The sequence below is a fragment of the Ambystoma mexicanum genome, chromosome 12, assembly GCF_040938575.1.
Source record: "Ambystoma mexicanum isolate Mex_15411 chromosome 12, UKY_AmexF1_1, whole genome shotgun sequence".
NCBI lineage: Eukaryota > Metazoa > Chordata > Amphibia > Caudata > Ambystomatidae > Ambystoma > Ambystoma mexicanum.
Window position 1 is genome coordinate 625,641,892 of NC_090936.1, and position 17,820 is coordinate 625,659,711.

Genomic DNA, 17,820 nt, shown 5'->3' on the forward strand with positions numbered 1-17,820 from the left:
GACATTGTAGCCGTTTTCCAGAGATCGATCTGACCCTGGAAAACGCCCAATGCCAAGATTACGCCTCCAGGTACCCCCAGAACCCATCCAAGGGGAACGGACTCTGGATAACATGGTCAGGGAAATTTGTCTACGCTCCCTCCCCCTTCCACCCCCACCCCCCGACTCCCCTTCTCAACAAGATCATGCACAAGATGCACCAGGGACCAGTCACAATGATATTGGTGGCCCCCACGTGGGCCCGCCAACCCTGGTTCGCTCATCTGATGGAAATGTCCCTATCTCCTCCAGTCAAACTGCCAACATGTTGTCGCAAGACAAAGGGGAGACGCTCCACCCATGCCCGCAGACATTGAACTTAGCGGCCTGGCTCCTGAGGTCATAGAATTCGGACACCTGCAGTTCCCTCAAAGATGTATGGACATCCTCAGGGAGGCAAGGAAACCTAACACTAGATATTGCTATGCTAGTAAATGGAAATAGTTTGTCATCTGGTGTAACTCAGAGCATCAACCCAATCGACTGCTCTCCCACTCACATTGTCCTATACCTAACTCACTTACTTGATTCAGGCCTAGTCTTCAACTCAAAAAAGGTGCACCTAGCTTTCAGCATACACAACATCACAACAGAAAGTGTCGCGGTGGAAGATACCAGTGATTAAGGCTTTCATGGAAGGGGTAAAAAGATTTCACCCTCCCATTTCTAACCCGGCTCCCGGATGGGACCTAAATGTGGTTTTAACTAGGCTTATGGGAGCTCCTTTCGAGCTCATGCACATAGCAAGTCTTAAGAACCTAACCCTCAAGACTGCTTGTTTAATAGCAATCACCTCCATTAGGAGGGTAAGTGAACTGCAGGCACTCTCTATTCTAGATTCCTTTGTAACAGTTCACAAAGACAGGGTGGTTTTGCGCACTCACCCTAGATTTGCTATTTATTTGCTATCATTCCTATATGGAAATAACTCGTCCCCTAAGGAAGACTAATCAGTTTTTTGTGTCTGGCCACAGGAAAAGGAATTGCAGTCTCCAAATCCACTATTTCTAGATGGCTTGTCAATTGCATTACACTCTGCTACTATCTTGCTAAGAGAGAACTGCCCTTCAAGCCTAGAGCACATTCCACTCGTGGCACTGGGGCGTCCATAGCATTCATTGCAAATGTTCCCCTTGAGTACATTTGCAAAGCAGCAACCTGGAGTTCTGTACACACCTTTACAAAACACTATTGCCTAGACACTCATTCTATGTCTGATTCTCAGGTGGGACAGGCAGTACTAAGACATCTTTTCACTACTGTTCCTTCTCACAACCCACCTCCAACTCCAGGTACTGCTCACTAGCCTATGCACAGCATGTGATTCTAAGCAGATTGACAAACATCAGAAGACATGCATTACCGTAAAAGCATTTCTGATGGTTGTATCCTGCTTAAATTCACATGCGCCACCCTTCCTCACCGCTTGGATGGAAGGAACATGGACGTCTTACTACTTTCTCTCTTTTCTGTACTCATGATAGTCATAAGGCTCCCTCTTGGCAGAAAAAATACAATCGGAGGGACCTCGACGCTTGAGGGATCTTGGGTACACTACACATCACGTAGGGATAGTGTTACAGGCACGCCCAGGTCGACGTCCCCTTTCGATTCTCAAAAGACAAGATGCAATACTCTGCGGTTACCACTAGATGTTGGACTATGCACAGCATGTGAATCTAAGCAGATACAACCATCAGAAATGCTTTTGCGGTAAGTAATGCAGGTCATATGCCTTGGAGGATTGGGGAGTTACAGGGTGTTCTCAGGCTCCTTGGGGAAAGGAGCATACAATGTTCCACCTAGCAAGCCCACTTCACTCATGTAACCCTCCCACCGAGAGCAGATCCCCAGGGTCAGGATCAGGTAGCTTCTGTCTTTCCCTGGCCACATGAAGAAGGACTCCCCCCTGGGGGGTGATTGAGGGGGATTGGGGGGGTGGTTTGACAGTTTTTCGAAAGTCCCACTAAGGGCTTCGTAAAATCATATGAGGCAGTACAAAAACTCCACTCTTAGTATAAGCTACCTGAGAATGTTTACTAGCATTGACAGAGCAGCCAGGCTTATTTTAGGAGGGAGAGAGGGCTGTAGGTCAGTACAAAGAAATTATACGTCTGTTCCTCAAAGAAACACTGATACATTAAGTATTGTAAAAAAATAATGGTTTATTTTAAATACAGTAGTCCAAGATAAATCTTGGGGAAGTAAGTTCTATTCTCCAGTATGGGGTCTGGCATGGATTCACATGCTCATGAATATTCCCCGTCGTCAGGTTGGGAAGCCTCAGTAAAGAAAAAATCAGCATCAGTTTTGTTTCTGATCTGTCTTTCTTAGTAGTAACCAATCACTGATCTCTGGGTCATACTGCCCCCAGCCAATGACTGCCCGCTCCCTAAGCCCCTCCCCTGGCAGCCATCCTCAGATTTTTACTACCGCACGTTCAAGTGTTGGGAGTCATTGTGCTTTAGCTCTTGAGCTTTTTCTGCGTTTTCGTGCTTTTTCAGGAGATTTTCTCATTTTTTCAGTTTAATCGAGCCTCAAACTCCGTTTCTGCTTCCGATAACGGGGACCCATTTCGGTATTCTTCCACGCCCCTCAAGGGTGAAGTTTTTGTCGAGTTACGCTTCTTGGAGGATTCCGGAAGATCTGAGGCCTACCTCAACGGACATGGCCCAGGACAAGGGAAGCTCCCAGATCCAAGCTGTTCAGGAGAAGCCCGGGATGCGGATTGCAAAATGTTTTCAAGGAGGACGAGCATTCAAGATGTCTCTACTGCCTTCATGAGGACAAGACGCACGTGGAGAAGGACTGTGCGTTCTGCAAGAACCTGTCGGAACGGACCAAGCAAGATCGTCGTTCCCGCCTCGCAGCCTGGCTGGAGAAGGGCACAACAGGTGAGAAGGCGAAGAAAGTCTGAGCGGTCTTCTAAGTGCTGTGAGGGCGCCCAACAGAAGGCCAAGCACCGCGAGTCCGCAGGCACCGGGAGCGCCGAAAGGTCAGGCTCTTCGGCTGCCAAGCAGGCGCGACTTCCCCGGCATGATCAACCACGAGCCAGTGCTCTGGTTCGGGGAAGAGGGAGTCCGAGAACCCAGGTAAGCTTCTGGAGAGGCCCCGGTCGATCTCGAAGGGAGCCGAGGGGGAGTGAGGCGATGACCCTCCCCCAAAGCAAAGGCCCAGGATGCACCTAAGGTGGTGAGGGCCTTGATCCAACCGGCAAAGGCCTCTATCGAGGTTGTCGCAGCAGCCCTGGCAAAGCCGGCAGAGACTACGCCAGTGGAGGCGACCTCGGGGCCCAGAGTTTCCATGCCACCGCGGAGGGAATCCTCTTTCCAGCCCATCATTAAGACCCCCGTGAAGACCCCGGTGGAAAAAGAGGGGGTGGGGGGCGGTGGCCATTACGGACTCGGATTCAGACTCCAAGGAGGATCTGGTGGAAACCGTGAAAGGCCTCAACGAGAGGTTCGAGAAAGTTCGATCCCAGGGGAAGGATCCTGCTGATGTGATGGAAGATAGCTACTATGGCGACGACGAGGGCCCAGTGGAGCAGCCATCCCGCCCGTCGCAGCCATTGCCCGAGCCCCAGGATAGCTCGGCGGCCATTTTGTTGGCGATCCAATCCTTATGTACTGAGATAAGGATGAGGTTACCACGGACCCTGACGGAGGATCCAGAACCAGGACCGTCGGGAAGCCCTCCGAACAAGCGGAGGAGAGTCCACCCCGCACCGCCCTTCGTGCCCACAAGGCCTGTGGACCCCTCATCCCCCTCGACGGACCCTCGGGATGATACGGCGACAGATACAGCAACGGGGACGGATGACGACGGTGGCGATGATACAACGGACATTCCTTCATCACCCCCCACCCCCTCGGGCCTCTCCGCCTGACGAAATTGGCTCTTTCCACGCCATGATAGCCAGGGCATCCGAGCTCTTCCAGCTCTGCCCTGAGGAACAGAAAAAGGAAGGCTTTCTTTACCAACGGCGGGAGGCCAATAGAAAGACGTTCCTCGCGGTACCGTTGCTCGACGACATCTGGGACGAAGGAATGACTATCCTGAAGAACACTTCCATGACAGTGGGCGACAGCTCAAGGCGACGGACTTTCGCCAGGACATCCAGACCAGAGTGTTGGATATGTCGTTCGACGGCAACAACCTGTTTGGGAAGACGGTGGATGAGTCCCTCCAGGCCATCAAAGCCGACACAGAGACAGCCCGAGCCCTAGGAGTCCTTCAGCAACGGCGGCCCTTTCGGAGCTCCGGAGGCAGACGGGGAGCCTCCAAGGGATCCAGCGGTGGCTCTTCTACGTACCGCCAGGCGGCCCGCTCCTCGTCCCAGGAGGCCTACAGAGGTTGCGGCAAGCAAGGAGGGTCTTGCCGCCGTCGTCAAGGAGGCCAAGGCGGCAAAGCCTCTTCCAAGCAGGACTGAACCGGCCGTAGTGTCGGGCCCCCACCGAAGCACCCCAGTGGGAGGCCGGCTGACGAAGTTGGTCAGCGTGCGGGAGTCCATCTTCACCGACCGTTGGGTGCTGGACACACGATAGAATTTCAAAAGAAGTGTCCTCGCATTCCTCCCGTGGCCAGGCAGGAGAATCACGTCCCTCAACTGCTGTTGGAGGTAAGGGCGATGCTCAAGAAGAGTGCCATCAAGCTCGTCCCCAAGAGGCTCCGGGGCTCCGGATTATACTCAAGGTACTTCCTCGTCAGATTAAACAAGTACATCAAGGCACAGAAATTCAGGATGGTCACCCTCCAGCACGTGCTGGGACAGCTGGAGGGGGGCGACTTCCTATCGTCATTGGACCTGGAGGATGCTGACTTCCACATCCCCATTCTAAAAGGACACAAAGTTCCTCAGATTCGTAGTCCAGGGGCATCACTACCAATTCAGAGCCCTGCCGTTCGGATTAAAGTCGGCACCCAGGGTGTTCACCAAGTGCCTCGCACCAGTGGCGGTGCGGCTGCGCCTGCAAGGGATCCATGTCTACCCCTACCTGGACGGCTGGCTAATCCGTGCAAGGTCAAGAGAACATGCAGTCGAACACACAGCGAGGACCGTCCGCCTGCTCACGGAACTGGGATTCGCCATTAACTACCCCAAATCCCACTCGGTTCCGTCGCAGGTGGCACTGTTTCTGGGAGCGAAGCTCGATACGGTGAAGTGATTGGCATCTCCATTTCAAGAAAGGACGAAGGCCATTTTGGGCAAGGTGCAGTGTCTGTTAGCCACGGATGTGGCCAGGGTGAGGTCCATCAAGTCCCTCCTTGGGATGATGTCCTGATGCATCTACCTTGTGCCCCTTTGCAGACTTTGGATGCGTCCGCTACAAGAGTTCCTCGACGCCCGCTGGATTCAAGCGGCGGGCAGCTTCGAAGACAGGATCCCGCTCGACGAGGAGTTCTGTCGGGCGATTCTATGGTGCGGTACCCGTGCGCACCTCACGGCAGGCACGGACTTTCAGTCCCCGGCGCATCAGGAGACGGTGACGACGGACGCCTCCCTGGAAGGATGGGGGGCCCACACCAGAGATCTCCACGCAAGAGGCCTCTGGCTCCCGGAGGAGAGGTCTCTCCACATCAACATCCTGGAGCTACGAGCCGTGTTCTGAGCGCTCAAATCGTTCCTTCCTTCCCTCAAGGACAAAGTGGTGAGGATCTTCACCGACAACACCACCACGATGTTCTACATCCGGAAGCAGGGAGGCACCAGATCCCCAGCCCTGTCCAAGGAGGCCCAGGATCTGTGGCACTGGGCCGTCGCCCAGGGGATGTTTCTGGTTCCCTTCCACCTGGCAGGAATAGAAAACACCATCGCCGACTCACTCAGCAGGGAGATGCGCTCGTGCCACGAGTGGGAACTACGCCAGGACCAGGTCGATTGGCTCTTTCAACGATGGGGCAAAACCCAGATCGACCTGTTCGCGACGGCGACGAACTCCAAGTGCCAGAGGATCGCCAGCAGGTTCACACAGCCGCGGAGCATGGGCGATGCTTTCTCGTTCCCTTGGGACGGCCTGTTCCTGTACGCGTTCCCTCTGTTGCCATTGCTGCTCCGTCTCATCAACCAGCTCAAGAGGTCCAGGTGCAGGATGATCCTCGTCGCTCTGCCGTGGCCGAGACAGATCTGGTTCCCGGACCTTCTGGACTTGTCAGCGTCCCCACCAGTCAAGCTGGCGACGGACGCGGATCTTCTCTCCAGAGAAGGAGGCGCCATTCTTCATCACGACCCGGAGACGCTGAACTTGCAGGCTTGGCTCCTGCAGCACTAGAGTTTGGAGGATGCGATATCCCGGCTGACTGCAGAGAGGTTCTTGCAAAAGCCAGGGCATCCTCAACTCTCAAATGCTATGGACATAAGTGGAAGAGGTTCTCTGTCTGGTGCCGTGCACAGAAGATTAACCCTCTGCGGATTACGGCCCCTCAAGTATTGCCGTACCTACTGTCGCTGGCCAAAGCTGGACTGGCTCACGCCTCCATCAAGATACATCTGGCTGCCATCTCCCGATACACCAGAACTACAGGACGGGCGTCCTTGTGGTCTCATCGCCTGATGAAGGAATTTATGAAGGGACTATTCCGATCGTTCCCGCCGGTGACGGCCCCTGCCCCGGCGTGGGAGCTCAATGTGGTGCTGACCAGGCTCATGGGGGGGGGGGCCCATTCGAGCCTATGCATTCAGCGCCGTTGAAGTTCCTGTCGTGGAAGACAGCATTTCTCGTGGCCATCACCTCCGCACGACGAGTGGGAGAGATCCAGGCCCTATCTTGCAAGCCTCCATACTTGACTTTTCACGACACGGGGGTGGTGCTGAGGACGCTTCCGTCCTTTATGCCCAAGGTGCCGTCAGACTTCCACCTCAACAAGCCCTTGGTGTTGCCAGTTTTCTTCCCATCGCCTTCGTCGCAGGCCGAAAGGACTTTGCACTCGCTGGATGTGGCTAGAGCGCTGAAGTTCTACGTGGACCGCACAAAGAGTTTTCGGAAGACATCACAGCTGTTTGTGAACTTTGGCCCTGTGAATCAAGGGAAGGCTCTCTCGAAGGCTTCCATTTCCAGATGGCTCTCCGGCTGCATCATGCACTGTCACCGGTTGGCAAACCGACCGCTGCCCGGCTGCCCGAGAGCTCATTCGACCAGAGCGATTGCTGCTACCACGGCGTCCCTGTCTGGTGTGCCCCTGCTGGGCATCTGCAGGGCAGCTACGTGGATGTCGACGCACACCTTCACAGGATTCTACTGCATCGATCGGGACTCCAGGGAGGAGTCCAGGGTCGGCCAAGCAGCAGCACAACCTGTTTGCTTAAGGTGAGCTTGGTGAGGAGGTAAGAGATTCTTAATGTTGAGTTGTTGTATTGCTTAATGTTGAGCCTGTTGCCACTCCCGTGGTTGTGCCTGTGTATACTGCTATGTATTCTTATATTCATGAGCATGTGAAACCATGCCAGACCCCATTCTGGAGAAGGAACAAGTTACTTACCTGTAACTGTTGTTCTCCAGCATGGGTCTGGCATGGATTCACATGCAAACCCTCCCTCCTTCCCCTCTGCGGCTCTTCACTTGGTCATACTGCCACTTTACGTGCTACCAAATCTGAGGATGGCTGCCAGGGGAAGGGCTTAGGGAGAGGGCAGTCATTGGCTGGGGGCAGTATGACCCAGAGATCAGTGATTGGTTACTACTAAGAACGACAGATCCAAAACTAACTGATGCTGATTTTTTCTTTACCGAGGATTCCCAGCCTGACGACGGGGAATATTCATGAGCATGTGAATCCATGCCAGACCCATGCTGGAGAACAACAGTTACAGGTAAGTAACTTGTTCCTTCACACACATTATAAACACATTCACAATCCAATACAATACTTATGGTTTACAAACACAAGTATAACCCTATTAAGACTATCATTCAGCAGTTTAAGGTGAGTCAAACCTAAAGTTATACATTCTGAAAGGCAATATGCTATTCTTGGGGAATAAGACCAAGTTATTTTTGGGTTACAATAAGTAATTGAAGGGCAGTAGACCCTATTGGTCAGAATAACATGTTATTTAGTGGTAGACGCACTTAATTAGACCAACACTGTTACAAGGCTCTCTTGCAACATATGTAACTTTCTTCTATTAAGAATGGATACAGTTACACTACCAGTATTCTCTTCAGTTCCCATCATAAGATTCTACAAATCTACGGTAGTCCCTGCACTGATCTGCGGTACGAACGCAATGCCCTTGATCTCAAACTCTATTTGGGCAAAATATGAAAGTTATTTCTGGCGAGATGTTTTGGCTTTGGCAAACTCAACACCGATAGCTCTGATAAGACGAGAACTTTGTCTATCTTCCCCTCAGGCTATAAAAGTGAGAGCTACCCTTATGCTCTACCGCAAAGTTATCAACGTGTCGGAAAACAAAGTTTTGGACATTATTCGCAAGGAAATCGAAGGCGCCAATAACTTGATGCTTTTGGGATGGGAACTCCTTAACCATTCTATTTTGCAAGAACTCGATATTACTTTGGAAACATTGATTCAAAATCCCAACCTCGTATCTAGGAAACTTTTAGAAGCAGATTGGATTAACACCTTGGAAGTTGCCAGTAGCTACTCACTGACAGCGAACCTACCAAGCACCCCGATGAAACTGGGCGAGGTGCACGGTTATCTTCTTAAATATCCGGATAAGAGGTTAAGTAGAACCTTTTTACGGTTCAGATTAAACCAGTTAAAAACAAACAAAATTCTGGCAATCCGTAACAAATCTAAATCAAACAATTGCCGCTTCTGTGGACTTCCAGACACTAAAGAAACCACAAAACATCTGGTACTCGACTGCTCTGGTTTGAACACGAATAGACGCCGATTTTTGGTCGATCCTATAAAGAACCATCGCACCTTAGACTCAGAAAACCTATGGGCCCTGTTGACTAGCGGCAACAATAAGAGATGTGTTATTGGAATGTCCCTGTTTTTGAGGGCGCTGAATCTTTGAAATTTGTCTCTCAATCAGGAGCACTTCATCTCTTCCACCAAAGAAGGAAAGAGGGGAAGGGAGAGAGGAAGGAAAGGGGAAAGAAAAAGAAAGGATCTAAACTAGGTTTTTGGTTGGATTCACTTTGTAAAAATTGTAATACAATTAAATCAAATAAAAAAAAAAACAAATATTACTTTTAAGAACATAGTTCAGAGCTAGTTAAGAAACTCATACTTTCTGGAAGCGCTAGAAGCAACTCAAAAACAAGTATTAACTCAGTAAGCTATTTTAGATGTGCACTAAGCAATTCAGGGAAAGCAAACCCCCAATTACAGTTTCAGAAGAGCAACAGCTATTCAAGGTCAGTATAACCTATTGGTATATACGTTTATTACACTATTTCTATTACAGGTATAGACAGTTTAACCAGTGATCATTTTCAAAAGTGGAATCTACATTTCTAGGGTAAGTAGGACCGCTATGACTATTTTAGAAATGCTCTAAAGCAGTTCAGTGAAAGCATAACCCAAATATACACTTTTATAAAGACGCAATGTATTTCAAGATAATTAAGGAACCTATTATACTTTTAAAAATGGCATCCAGCAATTCATAGGTAACTAAGAACTCATACGTTTAAGAGCGGCTACAAGCAACTCATAGACAAGTATTAACTCCAAGAGTGTTTTAGAAATACACTAAAGCAGATCAGGGAAAGCAAAACACAATAACACACATTTAGAAGAGCACACAGCTATTCAAGGTGGGTAAATCCTATTGGAAGGGTTTTACACTACTTGACTTTAGAAATGATAAACTACCAACTGTGAGATACCTAGGGTTGTTCTTCCATCCAGACCCAGAAAGTCCTCTATTCAGGTGGCCAGGGGAAGACCATTGCTTTTGGATCCCAGCCCTGGGGGTGGACGAGTGAGTGAGGGAGGATCACCTGGGTAGTTGAGTCCAGGTTTGTCTTAGTGGGAATACCCCAGGGGAGATGCAGTATTCTGACCAGGCAGTAGGTAGAGGAACTTCCGGAAGCCTTCATGGGATATGTTGAATCCCACAACTCTTTTCCAGATGTCATGGCCTCTGATTTCGATCCTATCAGTTATGACCCAAGAGGGAGAAAGAAAGAAATCAGTTGCCCAAGACGGGGGAGGAAGAAGACCCATAAACAAGAACAAAGTTCCTGTATTAAGATCTCTTCAGTCTCTACCTGTCGAAGTTACAACCTAAGGACCCTCCAGACCCCTGTTATGACAATCAACCCAAGGACATAAGGAGGGTAACCATTCCCTTCAGTAAAATATCAGGTGATTTTTCGATACCTAATGTCAACTCCCTAAAAAATAACAGGAATTCAATCTAATCTCCAATCCCATTACACTTCACATCCCTCTCCCTCAGCTTTCACATGTCAATTTCAATCACACCCCATGTCCCCCTTGCCGTTTCCAGCAAATACTGAGACGAGGAAGATGCAACTAGGATCAGTAAAAATTGCCCATAGAAATAACATGGGGAAAGTAAGGGCAACCTGCTATAAAAAAAGAACACAAGTTGTCCCACTAATAGTCAGACATTTGATAATGACCACTCACAACTGACTCCATGTGACTGTTCAACTATAAAAGGTGTGGTTTTTCACATAGGAGTGAGCAAGCCGGGTATGTTGTCTGGACCAGAGAGGCCAAGGAGCAGAGGGCAGCAGGACCTGGAGGAGAATGGTGTGCTGAGCCGCTGGCACAGTGTCTGTGAGGGGCTGCAGCGTGGCTAGGGAGCCATGCCTCCAAGGAGCTGGAGCGAGGCAACCTGCATCTTGCTGTTGGTGTGCAGCGAAATGCTTGTTCCCTTTAGACTGGTGCCTGTCCCAAGTGTGTCTGAGGGGCAGGTGGTGAGACCCTGACCAACGATGTGTATACAGAGAGAGCGCTCATCAACGCAACACTGTCTGGTGAGTTTCATGTCAGTGAAGGAGATTGGAGCGCAGAGTGGGAGAAAGACAGTTTGTAAAGCGGCACAACACGGAAAAGTGAGAGAAAGTTTATAAAGCGGCAAGGAGCGGAAAACAGAGGGCAGCTTAAAGCAGTTTAAGCAAAGAAGAAAGAAGGAAAAGGCGCTAGCAGTTCAGAGGAAGGGTAAAGACATTTGTGTGAAAGTGCAGTGGCACCGGATGAAAAGGACTAGGTGCAAGTGTGAACGTTAACCAGGTGGAAGTGAGCAGGTTAAAGAAAGGAAAGTGTGGAACATGTGCAAGAGGCACAAAACCGATAGAACAAAGCAGAGGAAGGTGGAAGAGTGCACGAGAAAGTAAATGAAACAAAGGAAAGCAAGAAAGGGGTGCAGGAAGCACCTGAAGAGAGGTTTAAAGGAAAGAGCAAGGAATAAAGAGAGGGGATACTAATCAGAGTGGTCACGCCTAGGAGAAGCAAAGCACCTGGCAGTTTCAAAGGTCTGATTGTACTGCACACGTGAAATGTGTATGAAAGAACTGAATATAACTAGAACGGTAACTCCTGACAAACTGAACTTGTGTTTGAATCCGAGAGGGGCCTAAGCTTGGGGAAGGGAAACCCCGAGAGGCCTAACAAAGTGGAATACCTATTATTTTGTGACTGCTGAACTTGTGTTTAAATCCAATGGAAGTGCAATAATTATTGGTTTTGATGCTAAAGGAGTTGAAACTTGGAGAAGAGAACCTTGAGGAGCTTGGAAAGGAACTGTGTATATTTCCTTTTGATGGTGTTTTGAAACTTGGAAGAGCTAAAGCTTGGGGAAGGCCATACCAACAAATTTAAGACATTTGAAAGTGTAAGACTGCAACAAGAACTATGAAGGAGGTCTGATGATCAGCCCTTTGATTAAACTCATTTTTGTAAAGCTGGCCACCCCACACCTGTTGAGAAAGTTGCCTGAAACCAACCTTGGTTTCCTATTATTTTGTTGAACCACTTTTTTTCCTTTTTGAAGACTTCCTAACACACTTTTGTAAAGAGGGAGGGCAAGCATAGGTTTAGACACAGATGGACTATTGTTTTGGACTCTTAGACATGAAAAGCCCTTAGAAACATCAGTTAAGGGAACCATCCCTTTAGTGTTAATGCCAGCTAGGCATTACACCAACCCAAGAACCTTAGTAAATAAAGATTTTGAAATTAACATCTTTGAGTCTGTAGTAAATAGGATGGGGTAACCCGTATACAGTTGTGCTGAGACATAAAACTTGAAAATAATTAGGCCAGCAGCATGACTAGTGGACTGTGGAACTCCCCAAACCACAAAGCAAATATAGTAAAAGTGTTATTAGCCCTTTGCACTTGGCCACAAAATAAGAAATCCAGTAACAATCTCTAAGAAAATGTCATTGATTCGAAAGATGCAAAACTAAACAATTTGACATTTTATTAAATTGAATTATTCTCTGATTTGGATATGTCACAGCCAAAAAGTATAACAGCCAACACGTGTTTTGACTTTCCGTCTTTTTCAAGGCTGTTTGTTTCACATATGAACCGAAATTGGAGCACTTTCTAAATCATCATTCATCATAAAGTAATGGATATCATAGACCATTGCATGTATATAACAATTAGTGTAAGATCAATAATACATACCAAATTTGGGGATCGACAAGAGTAAAAGGTAAATAAAAAACGTAGAAAATTAAAAATGTTAGTGTCACAAAATATCACACAAAAACTTAAATAACCTATGAATAACAAGTCAGTACCACAGTGCATAATATTGTGCTGGTACATTCTGATGTTAATACTACAATGAAGAATGTTAGTCGAGTGAGTGCAGTGGACTATGCACCTGCATGCCTTGCTCAATGACAATTCCCTTTGCTTTGAATGCTTCTCGCGCCTCTTTGTTTCTTCTCCGTGCCTCTCAGGCACAGGCGACGAACTGTCTGGTTCTGTCACGCTGTCGAGGTTCGCCTTGGCTTAGCTTCCCACGGCATGCTCTCCTGTAGCGTGTTGTCCGGTCTCTGCATGGCTTCCAGCATTACCTAGTTTCTGCACTTCTCTCCGTCTTGCTCGGTGGTCGATCGTCTGCTCAGTATGTGACATCAGACGTCATACATATACCACGCCACTACACCCAATACCTCAGTTTCTTTTTTCTGCACGCTCGACACGCTGCTGTGAGGAACAGGATTCTTCAACTCTGTTTTTTTGTCAAAAAATGTGTCAAATCATTCTAAAACCTTGACTGCGACATGTCAGCTCACCCGGATTTCAGGCTTTAAGAGGTGCACCAACTACCATTCCAAAATGCCGATGACCGACTCCCAAAATATTTGTCTGTGGTGTCCCTGGAAGGATCACGACACAGGGATTTGCGCTGTGCTCCAAAATGGACTCTAGTCCTTATGCGAGCGGCCTGCCAAACTTGCACTTGCTTTGGCCCGACCATCTCCGTAATCCCTTGCGCAGTGGAAAGTCTGGTCTTCCGAGGCCGAGACTAAAGGGCCCACCACCGAGAAGGAGGAGGACAGGCATCGACGGAAGTCCAAAAAGCAGTCCCACTCGAGTAGCCACTCTTCCTCATCTTCATCACATAAGAGAAAATCACCATCATCGTCAACACGAGTCCATCGCGTCGTCGAAAAAAGGTAAGCCCTCGGCTGGGCCAACCACTCGAGAGTGGGAAGATTTCAAGATTCAGATGCTGGCTATGTTTAAGACACAGGCTGCTGCAGGTGTGGGTGCGCCTCCACGAACGGCAAGCCTTGGTTGCTGAAGCAGCCCTCAGTATTCCCGACCCCTCACGTGCCAAACCGTCGACCGCGTCGGAGAAGCCTTCAGGCTCGACACTGAAAAAGGCGCAAAAGCCTCCAACAGCAGTCCTTCCCAAGACCATTGAGAGGCTGATGTTCCTGACATGGCGCTACCAAAGCCACAATCGATGCCAACGGTTATTCTGTCTTCGTCGAAAGATAGACCTACGGCGCCAATTGTGGGAGACGGATCCTTTGTCCCCCTTTCCAGGTCCGGATTCTTTGATTTTTGGCACCGACCAGGGTGATGATCAAGGGGACATCAACCTAATATATACTGGGGCAGGAGGAGTCGATTTTTGTTCGATGAACAGGCAGACCTGTTGGCACTGGCCCAAGGGCTGCATGATGCCAGCATCCTGGACACGTCTCCGGATCGAGAGCTCCAGCAAGCTCAGCCCTACTGACACACACACTTACACACGTACACACACACTTACACACACACACTTCAGGGCCTTAGTGGAAAGGGTGGTAAGCACCCTAGCTCTAAAGTCAGCATCAGTGACTACTTGCCGCTATGAGCTGACGGAAATATTGGACGAGAGTCCTGTGACAGAGCATAACATGCCCTCAATCTGGCAATTGTGGATCTCCTGGTCTCCTTGTGGCAGCATCCCTGTTCCATTCCCCCGGTCAACTCTACATTTACGGGGGAAGTACAGGCCGGTGAGAGGAGACCTATCATTTCTGGCTTCTCACCCTTCTCCAGAAGGGCTTGCAGTGCAGACAGCCACCATCTACACCAGACCTGCAACCTCCACCAGACCTGCAGCCTCGACTTGTAATCTGCCCCCAGATAGAGAAGGTAAAAGGTTAGAAGCAATGGCCAAGAAGGTCTTTACTTCTGGCAGCATGGCGTTGAAAGCCACCAATGCAGCTTGTGGGTTTGCAAAATTCTCATTTGGCTAATGGAAAGCTATTGTGCACGCGACTCAGTATGTTCCTGAAGATGAAATGCAGGATGGATTTACACAGCTGGTGGAAGATGGGAAGGAAGTGGCTAGGCAGTCGCTGCAAACAGATCTGGACGTGACCGACTACATGGGCCATCTGCTGTAGTCTTGAGACCAGCATATCTCAAAACTTCTTGCTTCTCCTTATCAATGTCCAACATAGGCTACTGGACATGGAAGGAGAATTCCTTTTTGGCCAAAAGGCTGATGACTCCTTGGAAAAGTTTAAAGAGTCAAAATTAGCCACAAAATCGCTTGGCATAGCTGCGCAGCCGGCCAAACGTGCCATCAGCTTTGCTTCTAGAGGCAGAGGCTACAGGCGCTATGTGCCTTACGGCAGGAAGGCACAGCTTCCACATGCCAGGCAGGGGCAGAAACGTTTCTCGTGCTCTGAAAGGGGCAGAAGGGCTTCTAGAAGCCAGCAAGCAGCAGCTTGGGTGGCTCGGCCCTCGAAGCCGCTTTGATTACCCTTCCCACTATTTGCTGATTGGTGGACAGTTGGCAGGGCATAGGCCCCAGTGGCACGAGATTACCTCTGATGCCTCGGCTCTTCAGCTTGTTCAGTGGGGTTATTGTCTCCAGATAGACCCCGACCGCCTCCAATCCAGTTGGGACAAGAGCTCCAGGAAGAACTGAGAGTCCTGTTGTTGAAGGGTGCCGTGGAAGAAGTACCTCCCGAGCAGAGAAGATCGGGTTGGTGTTCCTGTTATTTCATGGTGCCCAAGAGGGGAGCAGGTCTCCGTACAATTCTAGACCTGGAGGCCTTGAACAGGTCCCTGAGGAAAGACTAATTCAGGATGGTGATGTTGAGAGAAATTCTCCACGCTCTCTAATTTCAGGACTGGCTAGTGTCAATAGATCTGCATGACGCTTATGTCCATGTGCTGATGCATCAAAAGCACAGGAAGTTCCTAAGGTCCCTTTAAGGGATAAGCACCATCAGTTCAAGGTGCTTCCCTTTGTGTTGACCTCCGCGCCAAGGGTCTTCACCAAGCTCATGGCAGTAGATGTGGCCAACCTCACAAGATCCGGGGTCCATGTATTTCCATACCTGGATGACTGGCTGATCCCAGGGTAGTCAGCGGGACAGGTCTTGTCTCATCTGGAAGACAGATGCCTGCTACTGCACAATCTGGGCTTCTTCCAGAGGTTCCAGTTCATCGGAGCAGTCCTAGACACTCAGATAGGGAAGGCTTTCCCTCCCGAGGAGCGACCCAACAGCATAGCACAGATGGTGGAATTGTTTCAGAACCACACCACCTTGCCAGCGGCTTCCTTACTCCGCCTCTTGGGTCTCATGGCCTCCTATCTTATTCTAGCGCATGAGGCCAGGCAGCACATGAGATCGCTTTGGTGGCTTCTAAGAAGTCAGTGGTCGCAGTACCTCAGAGCCCTCACGGAGTCCATCAGGGTGTCCGGGTCAGTGGTCGACGACCTCAGCTGGTGGACCGACGATGACAATCTCATGGCAGGGGAACCCTTCTGGCCTCAGGCCCGAGTGGTCACGGATGCGTCTCTGAAGGGTTGGGGCGCTCACTACGAGGACTTGCAGGTGAGCCGCCACTGTTTAGCGATGGAAGCCAGGTGGCACATCAACAGGCTGAAGTTGCGAGCCATCAGGTTAGCCCTGCAGGCTTTCGCCCCGACTTTCAAGGAGCAGCATGTCCTGATTCTGACAGACAACACAGTGTCCATGGACTACCAGAACAAGCAGGGTGGTGTGCTGTCTCTCACCCTCTGCAGAGAGGCAATGTGGCTGTGGTTCTGGTTGCTGGAGAACCAAATCTCGGTCTCAGCAGTTCATCTGGCGGGAACAGAAAACGGCTTGCCTGATGCTCTGGGCAGGCAGAGCACGGTCTCACAGGAGTGTGAAGTGTACCAAGAAGTCGTAGAGGAGGATTTATCTTGCTGGGATACCCCATCAGTGGATCTGTTTGCCATGGAGTCCAACAGGAAGTGCAGACAGTTTTGCTTGAGGGAATTACCAGCAAAGGGCGCACTGGGGGATGTGTTTCTGGTGGATTGGACCTTTCCTCTCCACTACGCCTTCCCTCCGGTTCCCATCATCCCATGAGTGCTCAGGAGGTTGAAGATGTTTTGTGCAACCATGATCTTGATCGCCCCGGACTGGGCGAGGATAACTTGTTACTCCGACCTCTTGGATCTGTCCACCTCCCGTTTGCCTCGGCTCCCGGATGGCCTGACCTAGTCGGAAGGTCGGGTGCTTCACCCGAACCCAGAGTTCATCAACCTACATGCGTGGCTCTTGAGAGGATGAGGTATGATGACTGGGACCTCTGAGGAAGTACTTGAGGTGTTGCTGGCTGCACGCAGACAGTCTACAAGATGTCTGTATGCGTCTAAGTGGAGAAGATTTGAGGTGTACTTCAGGGAACGCAAGATCGATCCCATCTCTTGCCCCACCACCACAGTGATGGAGTACCTTCAGTCACTGGCCTCAGCAGGCCTTCAGGTTACCCCAGTCAAAGGATGTTTGGCGGCCTGGTCTGTGTTTTAAAAGGTCCCCGGATCATGGTTACTACTTTACGATCCCGGTTATGGCCCAATTCTTAAAGGGCCTTGTAAATAAGTGTCTGCCAACTCCCTTTGTGTCCCAGACTGGGATTTGAATCTAGTTGTAACGTTTTTGATGGCGGCTCCCTTTGAGCCCATGCATTCCTGTCCATTACGGCTGCTATCATTGAAGACAGCCTTTTTGGTTGCGATTACATCAGCCAGGAGTTTTAGCAAACTTCAGGCCTTGTGTTGCAAGCCCCCATTACTGCGGTTCTTTCGGGAAAAGGTTTCCCTTAAAGTAAGACCGGGCTTTCTTCCTAAAGTGGTATCTGAATAACACCTTTCTCAGTCCATAGACTTGCTAGTTTTCTATCCTCCACCACATCCCTCTAAGGAGGAGGAGCAGGTCCATTGCTTAGACCCCAAAAGAGCTTTGAACGTTTGTCGCTAGGAGTTCTGGAAATCTGATTAGCTGTGTGTGGCCCATTCTTTGTCTCACAAGGGTCTGCCAGTAACGAAGCAGACTCTATCACGATGGATTATTCTTTGCA

At 49.7% G+C, this 17,820-nt stretch overlaps 1 protein-coding gene across 2 annotated transcripts in view; it reads left to right on the top strand.

Moving 5' to 3' along the window:
* Positions 1-17,820, top strand: part of ING3 (inhibitor of growth family member 3) — an 833,611-nt gene that overhangs the window by 743,440 nt on the left and 72,351 nt on the right. The gene's annotated exons all lie outside the window — the stretch shown is intronic.